General features: G+C 41.6%; 1 long non-coding RNA gene across 2 annotated transcripts in view; it reads left to right on the top strand.

The window, feature by feature from the left end:
* Positions 1-26,115, top strand: part of LOC113747506 (uncharacterized) — a 30,053-nt gene extending 3,938 nt beyond the window's left edge. For both annotated transcript variants that reach the window (XR_003463664.1, XR_003463663.1), the window contains exons 3-4: positions 4,611-4,711; positions 25,491-26,115. This is a non-coding gene — a long non-coding RNA (uncharacterized LOC113747506). The remainder of the gene's footprint in view (positions 1-4,610; positions 4,712-25,490) is intronic.
* Positions 26,116-26,584: the final 469 nt, after the last annotated feature.

The following is a 26,584-nucleotide window of genomic DNA, read 5'->3' as shown; positions in this document are numbered from 1 at the left end:
ACAAGCTGCATTGAAAGCAGTGAAAGCTAAGATGATGTTTTGCAGCCTTTCATTCATCTTCTCTTCATCAGTCTTTTCCTCTGTTCTCTGTCAAAGTGAAAATATCTCAATTTCAAAACTTTGATGCTGAATTGAAAGCTTTGTTTGTACTGACACGTTACCCTGTATCAATCAATAATTTAATATTCCTGTAACTTCTGTAGTATTTTATTTTTGACAGTTTTATTTGAAATATATTGCACATTGGTACTTCCCCTTAATTGAAAGCACTGCTCATGGACACCTGCAGTTAATGAAGAGCTGCACATATAATTTACAGTAGTTACAATTGAAAGAGGAGAACAGCAGCTTTCGAGATGAAGGCCTTGTATATTACTCTGGCCTGTAACATCATGAAGTGAAGTGTAGGATCCAGTGTTTTTCAAGACTGACCTGTAAGACATAATTTTACTTAAAGGAGGAGGCTGGTGATGTATTGAATATTTTTGTTTTGTACTTGCTGACCACAGCCTGTGTGTGGCTCTCAGCCCTAAGTTCACTCATTACTACTAAAGGCATAAATCTCTAAAAATGAGTCATAAATATTTACTTTTATTGTTAAAATGGCTCAGTAATTTTCTAAAACAGCTGTGACCCTTTAAAACATCTACAGTATGACTGGGAACTCCAGTGATTTAGGATCATGCTTCCACAAAGGCAGATTAGTTAAAAAAGCAGATTAAAAAAGATGAGTCTCTGCCATACATTTCCCGTAACATACATACATCAACTCCTCCACAGGCTTTGAAGTCCAAATCCAACCTAAAATAACCCTGATCACATCATCCCTGATGATCAGGGTTGTTTTCACAGATTTGGCAAGGCTCCTCCAGAACCACCAAAGACAATATACAAGCCTTTTAAGTAAGTAAAAAAAACGTAAATTGATATTTTCTGTAGAATTGATGGAGTATCTCTTTAAATTGAGTAACTTACCAGAATTAAAGATGAGACCAATTGAATGTACATTTATCTCATGTTGATACTGTAAATTCCAGGTATCTAATACAGCAATTATTGTTTTAAATACACCACATCTTTCATTTCCCTTGCCACCGGCTGGGCATGGTCTTGTTTTATTTGGTCATTTGAAGAAACTTGAACTACATTTTGTTTGGGGATTTGCAAAATCCAGTGTTGTCAAGCAACGATCAATGATCCAATTAATATTAAGCTAATAGTACTTACTAGTACTAAAAGTACTCAAATTGGCTCATATCCAATCTTGCAGTTATGTATGTTGGTCTTATTTTGGAGCAACCCTCAAACGCACAAACAAAATTAATGACAGAAGCTATTTTCTCCCTCTCTGTTTGGCGTGACTGCTCTTCATGTATTGAAACTACTGTATCTAGCAACCGTACGACAATTCAGCTTTGACAAATATTTGCAACACAGGAGTGGGGATGACGTCACTCCCCATTCCTGTTTCTGAACGTGTCAATTGTGTATTTAGATGCACAAATGACTCACTGGAACTGCATTTGTGTCTTGAGCATACAGAATGTGAGGAATGTCTGGTGTGAGACACAGGTTAATAATGACAGCCCACGGGGAACTTTAATTTGATCCATGCGTCATGACCCCGACATTGTTGTCATTTGCCATGTTGCCATGTCTAGTCCCACCTCTGAACACAGGGTGCATTTAATACAGTGGTTTAAAGCGTCTCAGTGAAAAATAATCAGAATCACATCTGGTTTTAGTGATTCAGTATCAACCTTAAGATGTTTTTTATGGCTACAGTTTCAGTCTATTATCATTTACCTCCCACCTCTCCTCAGCCTTCTCTTTGTGCTCTCCCTCCCTGACCCTGGACCCAGCTTGCAGACTATGGGGTTTGGGATTTACGATCCTGTCTCCAACACTTATCCAGAGTCTTATCCGCAGAAGGCTTCCCTATACCTCAAGCTCTCCCTTTGTTCTTTCACCAAGCTCTCCGAGCACTCCCTCAAAGACCTTGTTCTAGGCCACTGTAATTCTCTCTTCTTAATGTTTTTAATGTGCATCCCTCGCCACCTCGGCGGCCTTTTCATCTTTCCATTTTCTTGCTTTTGGGCCTTCTCTCCCTCCCCTTTTCTCTGTGTCTACATGCTGTCCACTTGCTTGAAAACAGACGCTACTTCCTTGATAGAAATACAGCCCTGCTGAGTTGATTTAATACACCTTGAACCTCCCATATATAACATGTTTTTGACTCATTTTGCATTCATGTTTCCCATCAATTATATGATATGAGACTAGAAGAGAGACTTCCTGAAATGCTCATCTGTCTGTCTTATAATTAAATTCTTTTGTGAACTCTAGGAAAACTTCTCAGAGGTAGACTGACAGAGAGGCCAAGATAAATATAGGTAGCCCCAAAGAAGACAGACCAAAAGGGTCAGAAACAGGAAGTAGAATGAAACACGACACAATGGCACTGTTGATCCTCACCTTATCCCATTCTCTCTCTATGTCTGGGATCTGGCAGCGTTCCCAGAAATCCTCCCCAGGACTGGGACACCCTTGGATTCCCAGGATGATTTGTAAGAATGTTCTGTTATCCCCCTGTTGAGCTGATTTATGGGGATTTTTATCTTCCCCCTCACTTAGACATCAGCCAGGTCATCATCACAACACTTTACATGCCCGTACACTCAGCGAGGAGACACATACATCAAACCGTTGTGACAGGTTATAGTTTTATCAATGATCAAATCCATTTCTGTGGAATCACTGCATTATGATCTATTGCAAGACACATTGACGCCGGGCAGACAGACACATAGACTCACACTACAGTACGTGTAATTATGTGTTGTGATTGTGGTGGATGATGATGGATGCATATCTCTCATGACCCTAACCCGCATCCAATAAAAAAGTGTGCAAATAAAAAGTTTTCGCCTATAGCAGGTTCAGGAGATGGATGTGGAGACAAGCAGAAAGTACTATGTACTGGACCTTTCTATCCTCAGAGAGACTTTTATGTTAAAGTATTTAACCTGTTACACATGCTGAGGCCTCAGCATTTTTGGGACCGTAAGCAGATTTTGACAACCCCCCACTGAAAGTATCTCAGGAAGAGACGATAAATTTCCTTGGTTAGTTTCCTTCCTATGACAGGTAGTAAAACTGTACAAAAACAGGATAGGACATGATATTAGGACAGCAATATTCTCTATATATTTCGTAGTGTCAACAAGTCCCAAGAAAAGACCAAAACCAACAGTGAGGCAGTCTGTTTTTGAAAACTTTGCAACTGTTATTGGATCTCCGAAGCGGATTGGTTACTGGGCACTGTAGTTTCTCAGACAGGAGTAAATTGTGCATTTGTTTGGGACTGTTTATAGCTGTTTACTTGGTATATTGAATATTTACTGCACCACAGGATTGTCTTTGAACAAACTTCAATTCCTACCTTCTCTGTAATGAAGAATTATGTATGTTAAGTGTTATGATGTGTCTCACTCAAGTATTTTTATTAGCTTTATGGACGACAGTAGAGCTCAGAGGTATCTGCTATATCAGGTTTTAGCTACACAGACTAGTTGTTAATAGGAACAATTTATCGATGGGTTTGGTATTTTCATTGATTTACTGACAATAAAAACAATCCTAAAATTCCCAATTTTAGGTATTTTCATTTTCAAAGGATTTCATGCTCCTCCTTAGACTTTAGACTATTTTAAATCCCTGTTCACAAATGTGACAAGTGTTTTGCATAATATTCCAACTAAAACAAGGACATTTTCCTTAGTTCCTAAAAAGCTAACCTTTTGAAGTTTTTATCTGACATCAGCAATTTATAATTGTAATTTGCTGATTTTGTGCCCCCTCAATGGCACCTGGAGACTCTTATTAGCTGTTTGTCTGCATTTTGGTAAAGCTCTGCATACAGACAAGAGTGATATGCAAATATTTCTTGAGATCATTTTATTTATTTCATGAGATTTCATATGAAGCAGTGAGTGGTTTCCATCTCCCCAGGACACCCTGTTCATAAGTATGTTTTTTTTTTTTAGCCCAAACCAGCTCTTTGTGAGGTATGAAACATCAATACCTCTGTACCAGATGAAGAGCCAGTTTGGAATTGACCTTTTTCTCATGTAAAACTTTCCATCATGTCCAAACTTTAAAGGGAGCTTTCAAAGGTCTTGTGAGTCCTGAGGAAGCAGAAATCACCTTTACTCATTTGTGGCAATCTAAATTCTCTCAGGTTGTTACTCACGTTAAAAGTTTTATTCATCATTAAACCTATAAGCCCATAATGTACTAAAAGTTTAATGTGTGTTTCTGCTCTGATTCTGTTAATGGTTCACATATAATTCCACTAGATGGCACTCTAAGTTTGGTTTATCAATTTCAAATTTTACAGGTTTGTTTTTAAGAGCCTTTTTGTCTATTTCTGTGTCCTAACTATGTTTTTTTTTTGTTAAGCAATCAGTGCTGAGTTAAGTCTTGGGCCTTTTTTTAAGGAGATAATTCTTATGTTATATTTAATGTAGAATGACAGGGGTTTTAAAACAACATGGTGTACAGCATTATCCACCAGGGGTCATTGTAACACCCTTCTTCTCTGCTTGTAGAGGAGGAGGAGCACCTAAGAAGAGGCGGGGAGTCAGATGAAGAGGCCGTCCTTTGAGAAAGGAGGGGTGTCCTCAAAAAGAGGGAGGTGCTTTCATGACGGGTAAGAAAGGGTGGTGCTGAAAGCACTGACCAATCAGAGACTTGTAGGAATTCACCAATCAGAGATGGAGAGGAAAAGCTAGGAGAGGCAGACAGGAAACTGAGCAAATGACCCTTGATGAGAGAGGGGAGGGGGGAGGATGGGAAGGATGAGGGGGGGGAAAGAGGCCCTGGGAGAGGGGTGTGTGTATGTGTGAAAGAAGTGTAGGCTCAGTTGAAAAATCTGCCATAGCATATGTTTGGTCTCATGTTTTTACTATAAGATATATTCCTTTTCCCAAACATAAATGCTAAAGGTCCGTTCAAGTGTAAAGAGATAAATAAGTCATGGATGATGGAGAAGATGAGCGATTGAGCTGCAGCAATAAAGCACAGAAAGAAGCAAAAATACTGCGATGAAAGAAATAGAGAAGAGGAGATGTGTTATGGTTAAAGACAATACAGAAATTAGTCAAATATGGAAGAAAATATGATGGAAGTTGTCAGATAATACGAGATTACCATGGAACAAGGTGACGGCAGAGAATTAAGTGGTAGATAAATTTAAAAATTACTGCTGTTTAGGTTGGGAAAAAACACAAGTCCCTGTCAATTTGTTGTTTTCTTTTCTCCTACTTGATTTGAATGTTTACACGGCCGTTTATCTGTTGAGTGAGTTTCATGATCCTTGGGCCCTGGTAACCTTAAAACCTGGTTGCATAAATCCAAAAGACACTGTTGTCAATAAGAACATAAGCATCTTTTTCTTCACTCTCATTACAAAATTAAGGCCCTAGAATAAATACTTTTTACGCAGTGGCAATAAAGTGAGAAAGAGACAAAAAAAAAAAGCTGAGAAAGAGGCTGAGAATACGCTCTTTCTCTCAGTATTTCTCCTGACCTCTGGGTCCTCTCTCTGCTCCCAGTTGGACAGCCAGTTTTGCTGCTGTTCCCAAGAAGGTCAAAAGTCACTTTAGACACCCACACGGAGAGCTACACGGTGACCTCCAACCTCTCCCCACCACGCAGCTGAACCCTGCACAGCGCCTAAAGCAAAGCAGGGAGAGAGGGGGGAGAGGTGGAGGGGAACGCTGCATTTTTTAACGCACATAAATCAAATTTGTTTTACTCAAAGATGCATATTTGTAATCTTATCCAAGTCATTTGCCACGTGGAAGAAGTCAGACTTGGGTAAAAATAGGATTCCAAAATGCTCTAACCATAATGATGGAGATGTGACTGTTCAACATTATCACTAATTGAATACATGAGACTCTCTTGTACTAAGTCAAAGACAGGAAACAAGCACTGCCTTGATTAATTTACTGCTTTATGTTGAGTGGTAAAAGGGCTGGAGGCTCAGCTAAAACATGAGAGGGAAAAAATACCAGAATTTGATTTCAAAGGAATATTTCTTCCCTTAATCAGTGCCATTTTTTTGATAATTTGCTCAATGTGCCTTTGTGCTGTGCAGAAACATTGAGGTGCAGAGGTCAGACTTGACAGGTCAAAGAAAAGGGCTGAAAATAAACATGAGAAAACCTCATACACCACAACAGATAATATATGGGATTTTATTATAAGAAAACTGTATTTTTATGACACAAACATAAGAAAATCTGTAAAAATATGTTACAGCATTTGAAAATTATGAAACATCGAAAGAACAAATGAGTTTAAACTCATCCTTGGTTTCCTCGGGTTAGTACAACTATTAAATAAGACTAGCGTAATGTTGAATGTAACTGTCGTAGTGGTGGGAAAACCACACAAAAACCTTAATTAAATCAATGCAGATATAATATAACAGCCTTTTAAAAGTCCTCCAATCAGAAAATGGCTTGAATACAAGTATTGAAGAGCACTTAGCTGCATTCAGTTACAGTATGAACGATCATGTTTCACTTCCAGGAAGCTTTCAACCTCTGATGCGTTAACCTCCATAAATTAACAGTACACAGTAGTTATGTTATATTAAGTGTGATGTTATGCTGCTATGTTAGTGTATTCATCATCTCGTTCATCGTGCTGTCTTGTATAAAATTTGACAGATTTACTTTCTGAAATGATGTTACAATTTCTTATACATAAATAATAAAAATGATTGAGTGTAAGAAGGGAAGAAAAAATAAAAGCTGTGTATTTTATTCTAAGGTTAAAATCTAAAATAAAACAAATAAAATACAGTTGGGACAATGACAACATTTTAAATGACCAGCTAGCTTTTTTTTCTTTTTTTTAAATAAATAAATATTTTTATTTATTAAAAAAAAAGAATGAAAAAAAGCTCTGTGATGTTGCTGACATTGACTAAGTGACTAACAGCAGAATCCAAGTAACTGTGGCACATCATCTTTATTAGATGGAACATTCCTATTGTCCAACACAGAAACTATTTGTGTTAACAGAGCTTTAAGGGTAAATCTGTAAAGTTTCTAAAAATCTTTGAAAAGTCAACTGACAAGACTGCAAAGTGGTGATGATTAACACGATCAGTTCCAGTGCCGTTCATCACTGTGCATATCTATGCATATAGAAATAAGAAAGAACAGAGAGAAAAGTGAGGAAGTCTGTCTATTTGCAAATACCTCTAAAAGTTTTAGATTTAACTTTGAAGTAATGCAATAACTATGCCGACAGTTTGAATCACCCATTTATGTGAAAATACACAAGCTTTAGGAATTAAAATAGTTTCATTAAAGATGCATTTAGTGCTATCTTTAATAATGGGTGCCGTATGTTTTTCAAACATTAAAATCACAAAACCGGCCCATAGGGCTAAGAGCGAATTCTGGGTATCTGGCTTCAATAAAAAAGGAAGCGTCTGCATTAAAAAAGCTCTCATCGGGTTGATTAAAGCGTTCTTCTAACATATTTTATCAAAGCCTTTAGCTCATACAAATACTAAAAGCAAAGCCTGTTTCTTGTTTACATGCTTTCACATCATTCTCCGAGAAAAAATCAGCTTATTTCTTATGAATCTGATTGATTGTTAAAATATTGTAGCTTTTACATTAAAACTAATGATTTAATTGAAGTATTTTAATTTGATTATCTTCATTATAGAGCTCGAACTGCTGAATGCAGCCCAGTAGGAAGGTACGACTTTGCTTTATATATTAGTTTAAACAGATAAGGAATAAATCCTCAGATCAAGTTTCAATGTTTAAATTGAAAAACAAAAAAATCAATCATTGCAAATGGTTTTATTATGTATGTGTACAAAAGTTAAAAGTTAAATATGCTTAAATTATAAACATGATTTATTTATTATTATGCAATTTATCACCATGATCATATCATATTATTCAGCCATGTCTGTTCACGGGGAAAACAAGAAAGTGCTCTGAAACAAAGAATTATGTTTGACAAAATTGAACGAATAAAGCTTTGTGCTTCAAAACAGCACTCAAGTACAATACTGTCCATATTAAGTTTCAAGGTCCAACATGTGCGCACGCTCAGTGTGTGAATAAAATACTGTTATCCTCTGATGGTTTGTGATGGTAAAAGCATCCCCACTTTCCCTTCATTTCCCCTCCCTTTCCCACTCTCTCCTCGTGCCATTCCCGGCAGCTAGAATTGGAGTATACAGATACGTGTGTGCGTGTGTCTCATACACACAGAGGGTACTTGATCTGGACCATAGCTTTCAGCACGGCTCGTAGGATCCCCAGAGTGAAAGAAGACAGAATTAAAGAGAGAGAGACAGAGAGAGAGAGAGAGAGAGTGAGAGAGAGTCCAATTTGACCTCAGCAGAGCTTTTCACACGCACACACACACACACACACACACACACACACACACACACACACACACACACACACTATAGTGCAGCACTGAGTGGTAGGGACAGCTGTGGGATAGTGACATCATCTTTAGTTGCCGGCTGGTGTATTTGATCTGGGCTGAGGGGAAGATTGAAACTGAAACACCAGACTGCTCTCTAGACCCACATCCTCTGCCAGAAAACCCAGTGTGTGTGGCTGTCTGAGCACCAACAAAACTGCAATGTTGAACCATGCTCTCTCTCTCTCTCTCTCTCTGTCTGTCCCTCGCTGTCTCTCTCCCTCCCCGCTGATTGATGCGTTGTATATATTCCTCATGGTAATAAGATCCTTTTCTTCCAGAGGTTGCTGTAAATACAGCATGTTGAAGTGCCAGCCTGCCAGGCAGACTGTCTCTGGTGGGGATTTAGCCAGTGCTCTGAAGCCTGGCATTGTGCTGTGGAGGTCCCCGAGGGCATGAAGGAACACATGATGCCTCCCTATGACACGATCAGAGCATGCTAACTGTGATTTGTGCAAAGGGAGAGAGGTCGTCCAAGGTCTGAGTTAGCATAGATGTGTAAATTCATTAGACATCTGACTTGATCTGAGCAGTAAATTAGCTGCTACATGGAAATGAGCAGAGCAGCGAGGTGGTACACTGATGCGACTTTTTGCGGTTCGGTGAAGATGACACTAGAGGACAGAGACGCACGCATACACACACACACACACACACACACACACACACACACACACCTCATACAATCTGAATGGCGTTCTCTGTCTCTTTTAGCCAACAGATACCTACAGAGTCAGATCACCACTTTAAGCTCCCAGAGTCTCCACCGCGTAAACTATCCTCTGTTGCTCTCAGAATATGAAAACAGGCAGCCAAACCGGCTAGCAAGAGATATGTCTGCATGCATGACATTAGGCCTGTGCGTGGAAAAAAGTGCAGCCTCAAACAGCAAAACAAGCAACCACCAGCACAAATACAGAATTCCACTAAGCCTCTTAAGCAAAACAACATGTTTGGACGGCTGTGCATGAACACAAACACACACGCACTCACACACAGACGAACCATAGACTGTATCAAAGAGGACGTAACCTGTGGGGGTGAAAAGTGAAGCCAGTGAAGAAATAACTTAAATTTGCGTTCTTTGTAATGGCCTGCAGTGGGCGACTCTACAGGCTGCAAATAGAGGTGCAGAGATCGTATCGAAACTCGAGAAATCTCACTTGATTTATTACCAATTGTTTCAAGTATAGCATGATGTTTATTTTGTAAATTATGGCCTAATTTAGAGTAAAATAAACCATAAAAGAGGGTATGCTTTAGGGCATGGCTACCTCAATCGTGATTAACAAGTCACCATAATATCGTCTTGTGACTGACAAGACAATATTATGGTGACTTGTTCATGGATTCATGGAGCCGTGTGCATTTAAATAGCCGTGAACTTGTTCGTTGTTCTTATTTTCTCCTTATAACTTTCACTTGACAGTGTGTTTTCAGCTCATGAATATTCATTCAGGTTCTCAGTCAGATCCACCCTTCGTTCCTCCCCAGCGCCACCCTGTCATCCAGATATAGTCACTCCTGGATCCAAAAAAAACAAGATGACAGCCAAAATGACAACCTCAAGGCTTCAAAACGGTTGTCCATAAACCAGTGTGTAATGTCACGGTGGCTATTCTCACTTTTTCACTGCACTCTATGAGAAGGATGCTATTAGTGTCAACTAATGCTTATTAAATAATATGACGTGACATTATTTATGTTTGGAGACATAGTTTCACACAGATAAAACAACAATATAACTGGCAGAATAATGACATTGAATAAAGATGAGCCAAATGAAGTCACATAGCAGTATGTCTCTGCCTCATGATGATGTTTATCCACATATGCTATCACCCATATCAAATGGTTTTAACCAGCGGGATTTTTTTTTGTCTGTGTTGAAAAACTGTGCTATGGTTGACATCTTAACAGCTACTGAGCTCACACATCAACATCAATCTTGATGATAACTGAAAAAAACTGTTGTGATATGTTGATCGCACCAAAAAAGCTAGTAAATCAACCACGAGTTCAGATTGTTTTGTCAAACCTTTGGTGAAACTGGATCATATTTTATGGAGAAAACGTTTCCTGGTTATTCCTCTGATGTCCTCCAGCACTCTGATTTATAGACTGATGGACAGTAAAGTAAACTGCTGCAAACTGTAGCTGTCGTTAACTAGTTAGCTCTTAGCAGTACTGCCTGGATTGTGAGCTCAGAGCACCAGGGGAGTGTTGGTGATTGCACAGGAGTTTTGGAACTTTGGTAAGGAGAAGTTTTGAGGCCCAAGGTAGAGTGTGATGCCGATGGGCAACGGTGTCATGCCAGAACTGGAGCAAACAATGAATCGGCAGCATCTATCAACTAAATACCAGGGTGAAGAGGCCAAGGGTGAGGACGTTTAGCTATTATAAGAGTTGTGGACAAAACATGTACTGAGATGGACATTTTGAAGTAAACTACAGCAAAAAACAAAACAAAACATCAAATATGAAAAAAACACATTTTAAACAGTAAACTAAAGTAAAGCTTGAAATTAAATAATTTAACAAATATATACTAAACAATGAAAGAAGAAGAAGAAAAATAAGACTTATACATAAATATTAATATTGTGTATAAAACTGAAACTATGAAAAAATCTTGCTGCTGTCACATGTGTATCTAATGTTTGGGGGTCCTTGTACTTTTGGTCATAAGTATGGCTCCTCTGATAGTATACAATATATCTTCATATGTTTATTTTGCAACAGTGTTTCTTTCCTTTATGCCAATAAAGCACATTCGAAAGTGAACTGAATTGACACATTGAGAAACAAGAGAGTGAGAGACAAAGAGACAGATAGAGAGAGAAGCTAATGAAAGGGAGCAGAGGGCTACCACCCACTGAAGCAGACAGCACACACTGTCTCACTCTGCAGAAAGTCAGCATAGACACAAAAGGTACAAATGCCATCTGGGTTAGGCGGCTACGCTACATCCAGAGACAATAGGGGTTCATTCACGCTGGCCAGCCCAGCCAGGGCCATCTGCTCTTGGTGAGAGTGAGTGGGAGAGGGGACCCCCTGTACCTCCAGGAACCCCAGAGGTCCCAAAATACAGCAGGATGGCAATCTGACATCAGCATAATATTAAAATAATGGCATGAAAATATGAATGAAGATGATCCACTTTGCAACATGAGCTGATACAATAGAGGTGGTGACTGAATCAGGCGTGTGAGGCTGCTACAGTGGGAATGAGAACACGTGTAGTGTTTTCGTGAGAAACAATGGTGAAAGGAGAGCAACTGTTACAACAGCGGGGGAGAGGATGGTAGAAAGGGAGTGTGGATGCATGCAAACATCTATACATACGCCTCGCAAAGCACAGATGCACACACAGAGAAGGATAACAGCAGCCATTCATCATGCATTGGAAAATGAAACAAAGACACAGAGAGCAGAAGCTTTTGACTCGTATGTAACTGCAAACCAAATTTGATCTGGTTTTGTTTGAGCTCAGAAGTGTGGTAGATTTATGGAGATAGAGATCTCTCTCTGGCTATGACAAGTCTGTACTTTGGTATGGTGAGTATTCATGCAATGAAGTCATGTCACGCCATTGCATGAAAGTAAAGCAACAAGAGTGAGAGCATCTCAAGAATCTAAGTTTGGGATGTGCCACTGGGGCATTCAACCCACATGAAAGCACAGACACACATGGGCACGCACACAGACATATATAAAAATAAAATGCACTACATGTGACACATGCCCATTTCAAACATGCAATCATGCAATTCATGAATTCATGAACACACGTACTGTGTACCAGGGAATTTCCCGTTTATCTCGCACTGATTACTCAATGAGCCTCTCAGAAAGAAAACCACTGTGAAAGATTTTTTGTTATTATGCAAGTCTGTAGTTTAAGGCTGGAGACGCCAGTGTTGAAATATGTTAAGTGTTTGTGTGTAGGCTGCTCTGCCCCAATTAGTTAAAAAAAGTGCATTATTGCATTACAGATTTTTGTCATTTTCTTTATTTTTACACATTTTACTATCAAAATCAGCAGACAAAACAATCAAGCCCAAGTTTAACTAGTAGACTGCCAAAACTTGCCTGCCATCAGCAGCTATTGTTAAATATCAGACACAATTACAACATGTCACATTCTTTTATGTCAGTGTCAACACCATCAGCTCAAAGCTTTTGTGCATCCAATCCAATCTCACTGTCACTGACTGTTTACACTTGGTGCATTTAGCGATTAAGAGGTTAGCAAATGTTTTAGGCCTGTGTTTAACATGATTTAGCGAGGATTGTTTACTTGCTTCGGTGCGAGTGTGAATGCATGTGACTGTGCAGCCGTCTGCCTTAAATTTATGAGCAGCATGCTCAAACGGGGATGTCAAGCCAGCTACTGATGAGAGATCCCGTGTCAAAATTTATGCCTTTGCTAACGAATGCTTTTGTTCTCAAACACAACCAGCCACCGAAAGTGTGGAAATCCCCCCTTGGCTGCTGACAGACAGTTGTCAGAGGCCTCAGATTAATGAAGGAGTCTCTCAGTCAGCCGATTCCCAAAGGCCGACCGAGATCACCCCCGGGGGCTTAGGTGGCTTTTAAGTGGATAAAGGTTTAATGTGTTAAATGTATCATCAAATATGCTTGTTAATTTGAAAAGAGTCATGCACATAATAAATTGGCTTACATCATTTGATGTTAGTTGATCGTCTTTGATTAAATGAGTGTTTATTGCATGATAAATTATACAGCTTGCAGAAGATTTGTTCGAGTATAATAAGAGGATTTTGTTAGTCATATTATCATTTCCACCAAAATCCAACTGAAATAGTCAGCCAGCAGCAGGCTTATCCCCACAGCCTGTGAGCCAGACTATTGGCCTGATGTGATGAGGGGAAATACAGCTCAGAGTGTCTCATTTCTTTTAATTTCATTTTCTTATATTTTCCCCGACATTCACGCAGAAGACAGATGATGAGAGCAGCAGAAGAATAAGCAAACACTTGCAGATCATTAAGACTTACAGTAAAGCGGCTACACAGTTGGTCAGATGGTTGATGTCAGCTGACAGATAGTAGGTGGAATTGAATTTCATAGAGAGAGTTCACCAAGAGGTTCTTTGTTTGATTTGGCTGACCATCTCTGGTCCATATGTTGACTGAGTCGTTATATTGCATTATACTTTTACTTGCAAAGCCAGTCTGCCCGAATTTGTCTCATATCTTCTTTTTCATCTACATTATCTTAGACCAGGAGACATATATCTTTTAAGGTAATGTTTCTAGGCTATGAAATGGCTCCGTTGCTAGTGGTTTCTGTTCTTAACTTATCTCTCATTTGAGTATTTTATTATCTGTTTCTGTTGTTTATTTGGTGCCTAGTTTTTTATGCTGCCCTCTTGGCCAGGTCCCCCTCACAAAAAGAGAATAAAGCCCCTCCCTGGTTAAAGGTTAAATAAATAAAATAGTTTACAGCAAGTGTCATCAATGCAAAAAACATATTGATAATTCCCCCCTCAACATTTGTATTTATTTGAGCCAAATACTTGCCTTGTTTGATTGGTGGTGATCTGGTAATTCATGTCCCATCTGAGGAGGCACATCTGTGTTTCAAATCATGTGCAAGTGATTTACTTCAGTCATTCGGCCCTGCCAGTGAGTCTGGAATTTCATTTCTGCTAGTGAAAGTGAAGATGCGTTAACATGGAAGCATTCAAGGTGAAGCTTTCCAACGTAGAAAGCAGCTTACAACTATTCTACTATGCAATAAACTCAAAATCCAGCAAGCTACTGTGTTTGACCATTGTGTTGATAGTTGTGGATATTTTGTATATACGTATCTGCAGAATATATTTAATTTTACTGAAACCAACACTATCCTGCTTTTAAAAAGAATTCAGACTGTTCAGGTGACAATTTGTAGCATTTTATGTATTTGTGGTATGTATCCACACATTCACCTCAAAAAAATCTCCTCCTCTAACTCCGTGTGTGTGTGTGTGTGTGTGTGTGTGTGTGTGTGTGTGTGTATGTGTGTGTGTGTGTGTGTACCCGCAGGCTAGAAAGAGGTTTGTGACAGGCTTTGACAGGTACGGCATGGTGGCAGACCTCCCAGCTGTCAAACAAACAGACAAACTAAGGAAACTTCAGATAAAGACCGCTGAGAATGATTGATTGATAGCTGAACAGAGGGGACGGGTCCATAAAAGACAAAACATTAGAATAATAAATTACGTTCAGACACTCCCCAATATTCCTTTATCCTTTTCACTTAGCTCTCTCATCTCTCAGCGCCCAGCCATCACCTGGACGATTAGAAAAACTGCACCATGCCGCTTCTTTGCACAACCAAAACTAAATACATTTCAAGTGCTCTGAGTGGTGCAGACCATAACTACTACAAGCCTGAGCATGAGGGAAGGTGATCTATGTGTGCAAAGGGCTGCATCAAGTATGAACTTGCAGTCAGAGGAAAATGTACTGAAATCAAAAGGTCAGAAGCCGGAGGAGAAGACGAAAATACAGAAAGCATGTTCTGAAATACAGCATGGAGGGAGTGGGTGAAGAATTTAGTGAGATCTGAGTGTGTGTGTTTTGGGTATGCATTTACTTGGTGAAAAGCTGTTGACGATTTACTTGGAGCGTGCTGCAGGGCCTGTCACCTTGACAACCAGGCCTGTATTTCACTCACTTGCTAAAGAGAGTGACTGAGAGAGGCCCCAGGCTGGCTTCTAACCCCCTGTCAAAACCATGTATACACTCACACACACACACAAACACACACACACACTCTCTCTCTCTCACACACACATAGCAAATTCATCCTCCCTATTCATTTAGCTCACCCAGCTAGCGATTCATTCCACAGAAGTTACACAACCTGTTTACGTCGGCGCTGAAACCCTCCAGTGTGTGTAAGAGTCTCGTTAAAGAGCAACAGCTCACCTGGCATGTAGGGAGAAAACAACAGGTACATAAGGTCATGGGAAACAGCATGTTTCTGTGTGTATTTGCGTGTTGCGCGGGGCACAGGTGTGTTTGGCCTTATCTGTGTGTAAAAGCATGTGAGGGTATCGGAGGTTGAGCCATTCTCTGCTTCAGATCTGTCACCAGAAGTCAGCAGAAAGAAGTCGAGATCACAACAACGTCACCGTGCACAAAAGACAGGATGGACAGATGAATGAATAAGGGTTGCACTGAAAAGTAAACGAGCGTGTAGCTTGAAAGACGGACGGTCTAATGGATGGATGATTTAAGTGACAAGAGAAATGACAGGTGCTGCTGGATAAATGGATGGATTGACAGATAGATGGAAGGGCAGACAGATGAATAAAGACGCAAAGTGACAAAAAAGGGAAGAAAGAAAAAGCAACAGGCAACAGCAGAAAAAATACATTGTGTTTAGTCAGTAAGTGGTGAAAACAATGAACAGAAAATCTGACTAATACCGCTGAAAGTGATTGATTGATTTTCTTACACATTTTGTGGCTCAAACTTGAAGCCTGAAGTGTCGACAACTTCCAAAGTGAATGACAACCAGCATCTTAACTAGTCCTCCATCTCTGCTGGAGAGTAGACTTCCGATTTCTTCCGCTTGACTGGACAGGCAGAAAGGAGGGATGGAGGGGGGTGGGGGGGCTGGGGCTGGCATTCCCCTGCTTAATCTCAATAGAGCCATCTGACGCTGAAAAGGCTAGATCTCCGCTCTCCCTGCCTCGCCCCGTCACATCTATCAATGCTGTGGCTAAAAGGCGGGACGAGAGAGCAAACGAAGAGCACTCAGGGAAACACACGCACACTTCCCATCAAAAACACACACACACACACACAAGGGACAGGAGGGGTGGACAAGTTTGACTAATACATCTGTACTTCATAATTATGTTGCGTGGCTCCTCATAAGGCTTTTGTCAGGGTCTTGCTGTGAGCGTTGACGTCTTGCTATTTATGTCCCTGGTGTTGCCCATTTGTTTTTGCTGTTGTCCTGGTTTACTGTCTTTTGTCTTGGAGACAAACTGTCTTGTAGAGGCTGCAATATTAATCACTTGTAGAACATATTTATTATGGATCCAGCACACGGCACAGGCATCAAGCAGTACATCATTTTTGGCTTGTAAATGTCAACACTTGTGATCGTTTAAATCTCATATCCACAAAGGATCTACTCATAGATATGATTCTTTTTTTCTTTTTTTATGTGCTTGCAGAGCTTCTCCCAGTGTGAGTCCATCCCCATCGATTTTCAAAGTAAAGATTTTTAAAACAAAGATTCATAGTCTTCTAGTCAAAAAAGGTTAAAGTGATTTTCAACTAAATTACGGTTTCCCTGAGAGCTCAGCGCACTGAAAACTTAAACACATGGCAATAAGTAAAGACAGAAACTCTGCAAGTAGCACGGACGACAACAGAAACTGTTTCCAAGGGACCGTGCGGCTTGTTGTCCAACAGATAACAACTTTATTTTCCAACCTAAACTGACTTCAAAGTCTACTGACTGTGTTGATCACAGAACAGAGAACAGAAGTATTTTCACGTCTGTATAAAGTCTTGGAAAGTTGAAAAGTCAGTGAGCCATTGATAATATATGCTTTTTGTATTTTCTGTTTCCTATTATACCACTTGAATAGCAGTGAATGTGCCTAAGAGGAGAGCTTTCTATGCAGTAGAAAGATGCTTCATGAACAGAGAAAGCAGGGAAACAGGTCTGTGGTATTCCCCATTGCTCAAAATGTAGTAACTTACAACAACCATTCCAAAGCCAAACCAGGGCTGCTACCATTGGATTGACTTGACCAGAGCTTTAAGTGTAGACATAAATGTAGATAGCACGTTTCTATGTACCAGCTTGCTGAGTGGGAAAAAGTTCTTTGAGACAACATCTGTTTGTTCAGAAATATATTTTAGTTGCAATGGAATTGACTTGCACAAACTTGCAAAAACTTGAACAGGAACTGTGTGCTGGAGTAAGTTATTATCATTCCCCAGTATAGGATCCAGAGCAGGCAGTAGACAGTGGCTGAGGGCAGTGAATTATCCTAACCTCCAAGCTTGCAGTTTCCATTTCAGACTGAAAGACTGTAAATGCATAAAGACAAATCTATAGTTGTACAACATAGTGAACGACAGCCCTATTGCAAATGAGTGGGGAGGTCTGCAGGCAACATTAAGGGAAGTGAAACACTCTTAAGTTCTACATTGTAATGATAAAAAGCTGATTGAAAATCTTGGCTACAGTACAATACAGTGGCTGTAGTCCATCAAACAAACATCTGCAGTAATAATTGTACTTTGAAGGTCAGAGGTCATTAGAATTAAAAAGTCTTCTAAATCTAAAACATAATGCGTGCCCTATTAAAGGATACAAACTCAAATTCTGTAGCAACAAAACTTTTGTGGTGGAGATTAAGTTTTACTACATACAGTTTATTCTCTTTGGCTTTGTAGAGCAGCAACATTTTGTTTCGTTCAGTGGTTCAGAGCATTATTCTGATTTACTGATTTGTTTAGAACGACATCTACCAAGTGTATTGCATAAAACCAGCTTAGCTGTGATTTTCTTGGGATGCTGATTCATTCTTTGCAGGCTGGACATCACGGTTATTGCTACAGTTATCCGTTTTGATCTGAAGACAAAGAAACAAATTTCCTTTTTTCTTGTTGATAGATGTGGAGTAGCCAGGACTTTTCACTTGTCCGTCATTGAGCTTGATGTTGAAATTGTTACAAATGTACACATGCAAATAATCATCTCCTTTTTTTTTCTTCTTTTCTTTTTACACACAAAAAGACAAACACACACACACACACACACAGAGGGAAAGTAGATATTTTGGACATGTTGAATTGTGCCGTTATCGTGAAGTTTTGTGAGTTTCTCTCATGTCACTCTGCACCTCACAGCTGTGGGATAAGAAGTGCTGAAAACTTAAAAGAGACAGTGTAACCTGGCACACACACTTACAAACATGCACGCACACATACTGTAGGTAAACACAGGCTCAAGTTTGTGCACTCTTTGACATGCGTCCGCTGACCCTTCAGTCTCGTCCACACACACATGCATTCAGGTCTCTTATTCATTAATCTTCATTTCAACACACACTCTGGCCGCCGTCAGCACATGTGCTCCCAACAATCACTTGGCACTGTGCACTCTCTCTCTCTCTCCCACACGCACACACAGACAGACACACATAAACAAGCTCTCCGAGGGTGAGATCTGATTGCTGACACTGATATCAGGTCCCCTCCTGCTGCTGAGCTGTCCATCTGGCTGCCCGATCATAAGACAGAGTGGGGTCCTCACAGCGGGGCTCCTGTCACTGTGCATTAAGAGAAGTCTGACAGCGGATCTGAGCTGACATTGAGGATAATATTGGCATCAACAGAATCCTTTGGTGCCTGTCTCACATCAGGATTACAGTGGAACATGATGACATCCGAGGTGGCCAGGTCGAGTCGTTTTGAGGGCATAGCGTTCCCCAATGATCCAACGGATCTTTTCCTGGATTTTGAAGGTGTTTGGGCCAGATCCAGGGGACAAATCCATGTGGTGTGTGTGAGCTATTAGTGGATAAACTTTGAGAAGCTGGGACGTCCTACTTTTACCCTTTATGTCCAGAACTACATTTGACAAGAAGGGCTAGTTTACTCTTTTTCATCTCATTTCTGTGGTTTAATCAGTGAGCTTTGCGGAATCAAAACCAGACCTCGTGAAACATGTCATGTTGGTAGAAAATCATGTATCACCCACGCAGATGAAGTGCCAATCCACTCAATTTTTACAAAGTTGTTTACAATGATCCCCAAATAGTGGGAGCCATGTGTTTGTTTGAATCATTTTTCTAACAGGGATGACTGAATCCAGTCCGCTCCAAGGCTCTGATTCACTACAACAGAGACAAATAAACTCCCAGGCTGCGTTTGGCCAAGCAAATCAGTACTGCTGAATGATTCAATCCCACCGTTTATTATGGTTTTTACGCCATGCATTCCAAATGAAGCCCTGAGCACGAACAGACTTGTAGGAAAAACCAGGCACTTATGCTTTGTATATTTCTCTCTATCCCTCTGTAGCAGCCTCAATAAGCCTCTTGTTCTGACAGATAGATTATTTGCCATAGTGCTGTAATAAATGCAAACAATGCTTGAGAAATTAGAAAAACTGTACCCCCTGTTTTCACATCACCTACTGTTCATTCACAAATTGTACTGAACAGAGAGGGCTGTGTTGGCTGTAGTATTTTACGCCGGTGTCCCCAGCTGTGACTTGGCTGTCAGTGAGATATTCGGGGTGCTGGCTGGGGGCGACAGGAAGGTTTAGGTGTTGTAATCAAACTCCCCTTATTCCCCCTAGGCTCGTTACAACGCTCAAATTCTGCACTAATTGGCCAGCAAGTCACATGGCAGCCAGGGACCCTGTCTGCCTGGTAACCCCTGGAGAGAGATGAGAGGAGTAGAGTTTTATTATTTTCAATTTGTAACAATATATAACCTTTAAGTTTATTTTCTGGGCTCCGACAAAAGCATGCATCATGTGAAATGTAGCTGTGGAAGCAGCAAATGCAACAGACTCCTATTATTATAGGAGTTGCAAGTGCAAAACATATACATTGATTTGCAAATCTATTCCCATGAAACATGCTGCTCCCTGTGAATAAAACGTTATTATTACAGCGAAAAAAATAAAACACTTACTGACTCAGGGGCTAAACATTTGCCCGGCTGTCATGGTCACAATAATAGATAATGTGTGTTTTCATAGAGATTTCTCAAGGATATTGCAGTTGGACTTTGAAACTAAATGGATTCCGACATGACCAGATACTAAAGATAATAAAGTGTAGCACATAAAACTGGGTGATGCAACTGTGGTTTTTCAATAATTGGAATTGGAAGATAAACAATCTTCTTTTATCTGCTCTTCTATCTCTGTAACCACCCCCTCTTTCCTCTGCCCCCTCCTTTTTCTCCTTCAATCTTCCTTTTTCCCTGGGTGCCTCCCTTTCTGAGGTTTATGGCTTGCAGTTCTTTGACTGCTGAACCGTTACCCCAAAGAGCAACAAACTGATCCGCGGTCACCCTTTATAAGCTGTCAGCTGAACCGTGTTCCTCCGCCGACAGGTGAGGAATGTTTTCATTCACCCCTCTGCCTCTCTGTGGGTGTCTCACTCTCTCTCACACACAGTTAAACGCATCTTTTTCTCTGCACCTGGGATCAGCACTTTAAAGATGAAAGGAACGACAGAGCAGGAGACAGAAGATGAGTGGTGGAGGAGAGCAGGAAATATGATCCATCATCACATGGGGGTCTTCCTTTTTAGCTCCTGAGCCACAGTCCCCCATCGCTCTTGTGGGGTGTCCCTGAATCAAAGCGGACTTGAGGTTTTATTCACCTTCAAGTGCCTTTTACCCAACAAGTCATCCAAATAAAATGACAAAATATGTTCCTTGCAGATGCCCTAGAGAACAACACATAAGATCTCATGACACTATCAACAGGACTACATCATTAGCCTGTTTCAAACCACTGTCACTGAAAATGGTTTGTTTTAAGTGCAAAAACACCTTAGGTAGATTTAAGGAAAAATCATTTACTACTTTATTAAGGTTGGAACATGTTTGTTGTCATGGTTACGGTAATAACGACTCGGTTAGCACTCATGATTAGAAACACCGAAAGTTGACTGTGTTGACTGCAATGTTTTATAGTCCGCTACTTTGTTATCCAGTCTATCCAACCGGACCTCTTCCTCCCTCTACGGACACCAATTCCTCACTGATAAAGAAGAATCGTGACCACTGCTGCTGCTAGAGGGCTTTGTTACTTGAATGTATACTCTTTTTTGGGGTACTTGATGAAAAGACTGATGAGGAGTTTACCATGCAAGATCTCTGGAAGCACTTTCACTGTTAATAACAAAATAGAGCTTGAAGCTCAAACTAATTTCCTCCTGTAAGTTTGGCTTGTCAGACAAACCATTGTTTTTTTCTTTTTTGCGTTGATCCATATTAAGTGTGAATTTGTTTGTGCCCATGTGGCTGATTAGTGTATGTTTGATCAAGGCTTAGGTTTCTTGCTCTGACTAGTGCCCACCCAGCAGCCATCATGGGTAGCTGCTAACGGAAGGAGAGGGATTGTGGGAAAACATGGAGGCCTGGGGTCGGCATGTCACCATCGCTCAGCATCCTTTGGTCTTGTTGCCACTCTATGTGCACACACACACACACACACATATGAAAATGTCCCAACCATCAGCTTGTATGTGACATCAGAGTTCTGACAAAGACAAGCTGGCCCAGCAGTCTTAATTTTAACAAGCTCCAGCTGAGGGTGGACATTGGCCACTGTGAGTGTGCGTGTAAGAGTGTGTGTGTGTGTGTGTGTGTGTGTGTGTGTAGGCTGGTACCCACAGTGACACAAGGCAGCCTGTGTATGTGTCTACTCCTTCATTTCCTGTTCCTGTGAGGCAGACTTTCCTCTCACAGAACATGGCAGCTCACCGTCGGGGGGCAAATAGGCCTGTTGTGAGTATGTGTCAGTGTGTGTGTGTGTGTGTCCGTGTGTGTTCTCTTACCAATGGGAATGAAATGCACTCAAAAAAGGAATCAATCGCACTTGTTGCTGATTGAGCCACAACTCCACCCCCTTGCTCTCCTGCCTCTGACTCTTCTCCCTCCTCCTCCTCCTCCTCCTCCTCTAGCTCTCCTCAGCTGTGAGTGATTAAGTTGAGCCGAAGGGGCGGGTGGCGGGTGGGTGGCTGGGGGGGTGTAAGGGTGAAAGGAGGGGACAGGGTACTCACTCACTGGCTGAGTAATGGCTTCCAGAGACCCCCGACTCCCTGGCTCTGTGCAGCACGAGGGCTAATCAGGAGTGACGGCTCGGCCCGTTTGGACAGTGTAAAGGCAGCCCCGCTCCTGTCAGGCACAGACATGGACAGCCACCCCCTCCTCTCTCTCTCCCTTCACCACAGGACCCCCACCGCTAGGCTGCTAGTCTCTGCCACAACCATCTGACAGGGAAATGTTGGGGAAGAAGGAGCAGGGGAAGGACAGAGTGAGGAGGAAAGGCAAAAATGAGAGAATAATTCAAGCAGAGTTGAGGTTGAGAAAAAGAAAAGAGCAGCCAAAAAATAGCGCATAGGGAGATACATGGAAGGCCTGCTGTATTGTGTAGTGGCTGTTGCGGTGTGTTGGTTTTGTGTGTGCTTGTGTATCAGATTATGTGTGTGTGTGTGTGTGTGTTTAATGGAACCTCTGAGCCGCTGGGGAAACCCATCGTGTTCATTTAACAGTACAGATCTCAGGCAAAAGCAATACTGAGGTTACCATGGATATATGTGTGTGTCGATGCATGTGCATCTACTGTATGTGTGTGTTTGAGAGGGTTACGATGTGGTCTGCTGATTCGTGCTGTTTCCACGGTGATTGGTTTCCATCACGCGTCCGAGGGCTAAACCATCGACAGCGCTCTCTCCTTCCCAGCGACCTGACTTCTTTTCATTTTTCAATTTCACTTTCATCAACCGCTGCCGCCTGTTTTTTCATTTTTCTATTTCCAGCCGATGACAGAAAGCGTGTGAAGTGTGAAATTAGAAAGAGCGCGTGTAAATAATGGCGTGTAACACGGAGAACACACACATGAAAAAAAAACACCTATGAACACACACGTATACTATTGCATAAGCCATGAGACAAAACTCATTACCCTCAAACTGAGGGATGGGAAAAAGTGAACTGAACGCATAGACTTGCTTCCAAATGACATAATTACAAACAGAAGATGATAGTGGGAGTTCTTCTTGTTTGATTTCAACCACTGGATATTCAGAATATTGTGCAAAACATGCAAAGAGAGGCCTGTGTTAATTTATGTCAGTAACTGAGACATTGTGAACAGAGTTTAAGTGTGTTATTCCGTCCTTTTGGGGTCTCTCTGTGAGGAAGCCCCTGTTCTATGTCGCTCTTTGACACGCACACACACACACACACACACACACACACACACACACACACATCTTGTTCCCCCACCTGGGTTTAACTGTCTGACAGAGTGAGATGTTGGCGTGGTGGAGGGCTGGAGAAGGAGGTCAGGGGCGCAAGGGCAGTCAGGTCCCTCCGACGTCCATCAAAATGACAGGTACCCCAGCCTTAAAACTCCCTGACCCACCCCAAAACCTAGTTTCCCTCCTTTTTGCACACACACACACACACACACACACACATACTGAAATACCAGGCCTAAAAAGTAGCCCCGCAGCGAAGGAGACCAGCTCTCCGCAATTAGGACATTCTGCGGCCATGAAATCATTCTGAAAATTAGCTCCAGGAAGCGAGAGGAGGGAGACAGAGTCCTAAAGACAGACAAAAAGCATGGGGGAAAAAAGAGAGTGAAAGAAAAAGAGTGAAGTTTGGGGAGAAAGAAAGTGTTCTGGTTCTCCTCAGCAATCAAACGGACAGGCCACATGTGCTGGCAAGGCGAGAATAGAAGAATTTAGAATTATCCCAGATAATGACTGCTGTTAAGATTAACAATTAATCCTCTGGCCTCATGACATGTTAGATTTGGATCTGGGGAAACGACTCTAAGAGGTGTGAGAGGGCTCCAATAAGAAGTCAGTCAGTTAAAAAACTCTGTGTGTGTATGTGTGTGCCTCCGGTGGTTGACAGTGTCCAGGCCCCAGGTCCTGACAGCAGAAGGAACCAGGGTTCGGATCTCAGCTCACGACCAAAGAGACCTGCTCTATGTTCCCCATCCATCCTGGACTTAGCTACAACAACGTCTGTTCTATTTTCTGCCGATCTGCAGCACTCCTGTCGCCCTTGGTTTACCCTGCCGTGACCTTCTGCCATTACACAAACAGCATCTGCCAGCGATCAGCCTTCGACAAGTCCTAAGTAACGCTGGGACAACATTACCCAGTGCCACCCCAGCCCTCAGGCCAAGCTGTCTCTTAAGCTAAGCATTTGAGAGATAGACTTAGGGATCACTTGCTGCTGGCCATTTCTACTAACTTTAGAATAAATGGATGTGTATGTGAGCCCAGCTGTGGGTTGTTAGTAGTGAACTCAGCTCAGTGGAGAAGGGGCACCAGATGGTTGGCGGGAAGGAACGATTGAGAGTTGAAAGGAAGAGGTGTAAATCGCAATTAGAGAAGATGAAGAAAAGCCTTCAGAATGGGGAAATGTGGAGAAATTGCAGAGCACAGCACAGACATGATCCAAAGCTGAACTTTTCCATCTCCTTAATCCAGTAGTATCCCGCAGAGACACACAAACGCTCACATCAAAATAGACACAGTTGCTAGGTAATCTACACAGCAGCTTCATAAACTGACGTAGTGTCTATGCCCACATGCGGGTATGTGTCTACAGTATATGTTAGGGGGTGCGTGCCTGTTCGTGCATCACTCGTGCAAATGCAAACACATTCTGTGTTAATTTCTACGACATGCTCTGCAAACTCCAGATATTTCCCATGTCCTTCTGCTAATCTTGGAGGGAAAATCGGAGGACATGTTGTTCCAAGGTTCTATAATTCGGATCTTGTATTGCTGCAACGACACGTGTTTTTCTGGACATGGGGAGAGTCTAGCAGTCAAGCGAAGATCACGCGATCGGGTGAGCTGCTAATCAAGCTCAAGGGAGAGGTTAGGAATTCCTTGGGAGGTAGACAATGGAGGCAGCGGGGTGTTTTTGTGGTATCCGGAGCAGCAGGCATTGGGAAATCAAGTTGAGCAGTCCCACGCACACACACACACCATTATTTGACAAAAAATTGGCAAGAAGACTACCCATCTTGATTAAAGGCTTGTGTGATCTATGTTTCTGCTGATGACATGTTTCTTTCTCTGTGTTGTCAGCATGCATAGACATGTTAACTTTTCCTCTGTGTCAACTTGCTTGTGTCTGTTAGGCGTGCATGTCTCCAGTCTGATTAGCTTCTGTTTCTTTCAGGTGTCCCTTGTCCTCCTGTTCTTTAATCAGAGCTGGGGCCCCCAGCTGTAGCCGGAAGGAAACCTCATTCCAGGAAGTGCCTGCCTGATACTGCACGACTGGCCTCGTTGTGGCCTCAGTGCCAATCGGACATCTATTCATCTGAGGAAAGGGAAGCGTGCCATTGCAATCGTCAGTCATTCCCGAATCCAGTTACTGTAGAATCCTGTCCTAAATAGGAGGTGTGGTCTTATGTGTGTTTGTTTTCAATGATTGACATCTTGTTGATGGGTGTGATAGAAATACACACCGGTTACAGTCCATGACTCAACACCTCTGCATAAAATTTTCTAAAGAATGTTCTTTCTTTTTAAACAAGTCAAACTAGAGTTGCATCTGAAGTGCACCATGGGTCATCGAGCCCTCACTCAGGCGCTGAGTGATGATGTCATACTTAGGAAACCACCACTGGGACAGCAGGAAGGAAAATAAAAGCTGTGGCATGAAAAGAGGGAAAAAGACAGAGATTGGAGGCGACGGTTGTGATGTGAAGAAAGTGTTTCTGGTCGCTCTGGCTGAGAGTGTGCAGTGCGGTTGCTGGCTGACTGAGGGTTTTTAATAAACAGCCTGTTGAAACATGACAGGAATATTTGGTGAAATCATGGTTGTTTTACTGTGATGACTGCAGTGACTCCCAGGACCTGGGAGACAAACCAGATCAGGACAGAGTAAAAGCACGAATGTCGGTTTTTATGATTGTCAGTGGTGACACACTTGGTCCCACTGCATTTCGACAATGTGGTGTGTTCAAGACTCTTCCAATTTTTGTACTACCAAATAAGAATCCTTCTCGTCTGCTTATCATGAATCAGTTTGGTGGGTCTGAACTGTCTGAAAGTGTGCACCATTATCCCCATTTGAATAATTTTTGCAAATTGTCCCACTCGAGGATGACATGCTTTTCACCCTAGCTTTAAGTCTGAACATACATAACAGCTATAAACATTTCTGCTTTCAGATGAGGCCAGGAGACACACCATACGTACCCTTGCCTTAAGTGGTCTTAGTCAGTTATGGGTGTTGAACTGGGTGAGGTGTGTTCAAATTGACACAAG

This window comes from Larimichthys crocea, chromosome XIII, assembly GCF_000972845.2.
Source record: "Larimichthys crocea isolate SSNF chromosome XIII, L_crocea_2.0, whole genome shotgun sequence".
NCBI classification, from domain to species: domain Eukaryota; kingdom Metazoa; phylum Chordata; class Actinopteri; family Sciaenidae; genus Larimichthys; species Larimichthys crocea.
The sequence above is the reverse complement of the archived record's forward strand: the minus strand, read 5'-3'. Positions and strand labels throughout refer to the sequence as shown.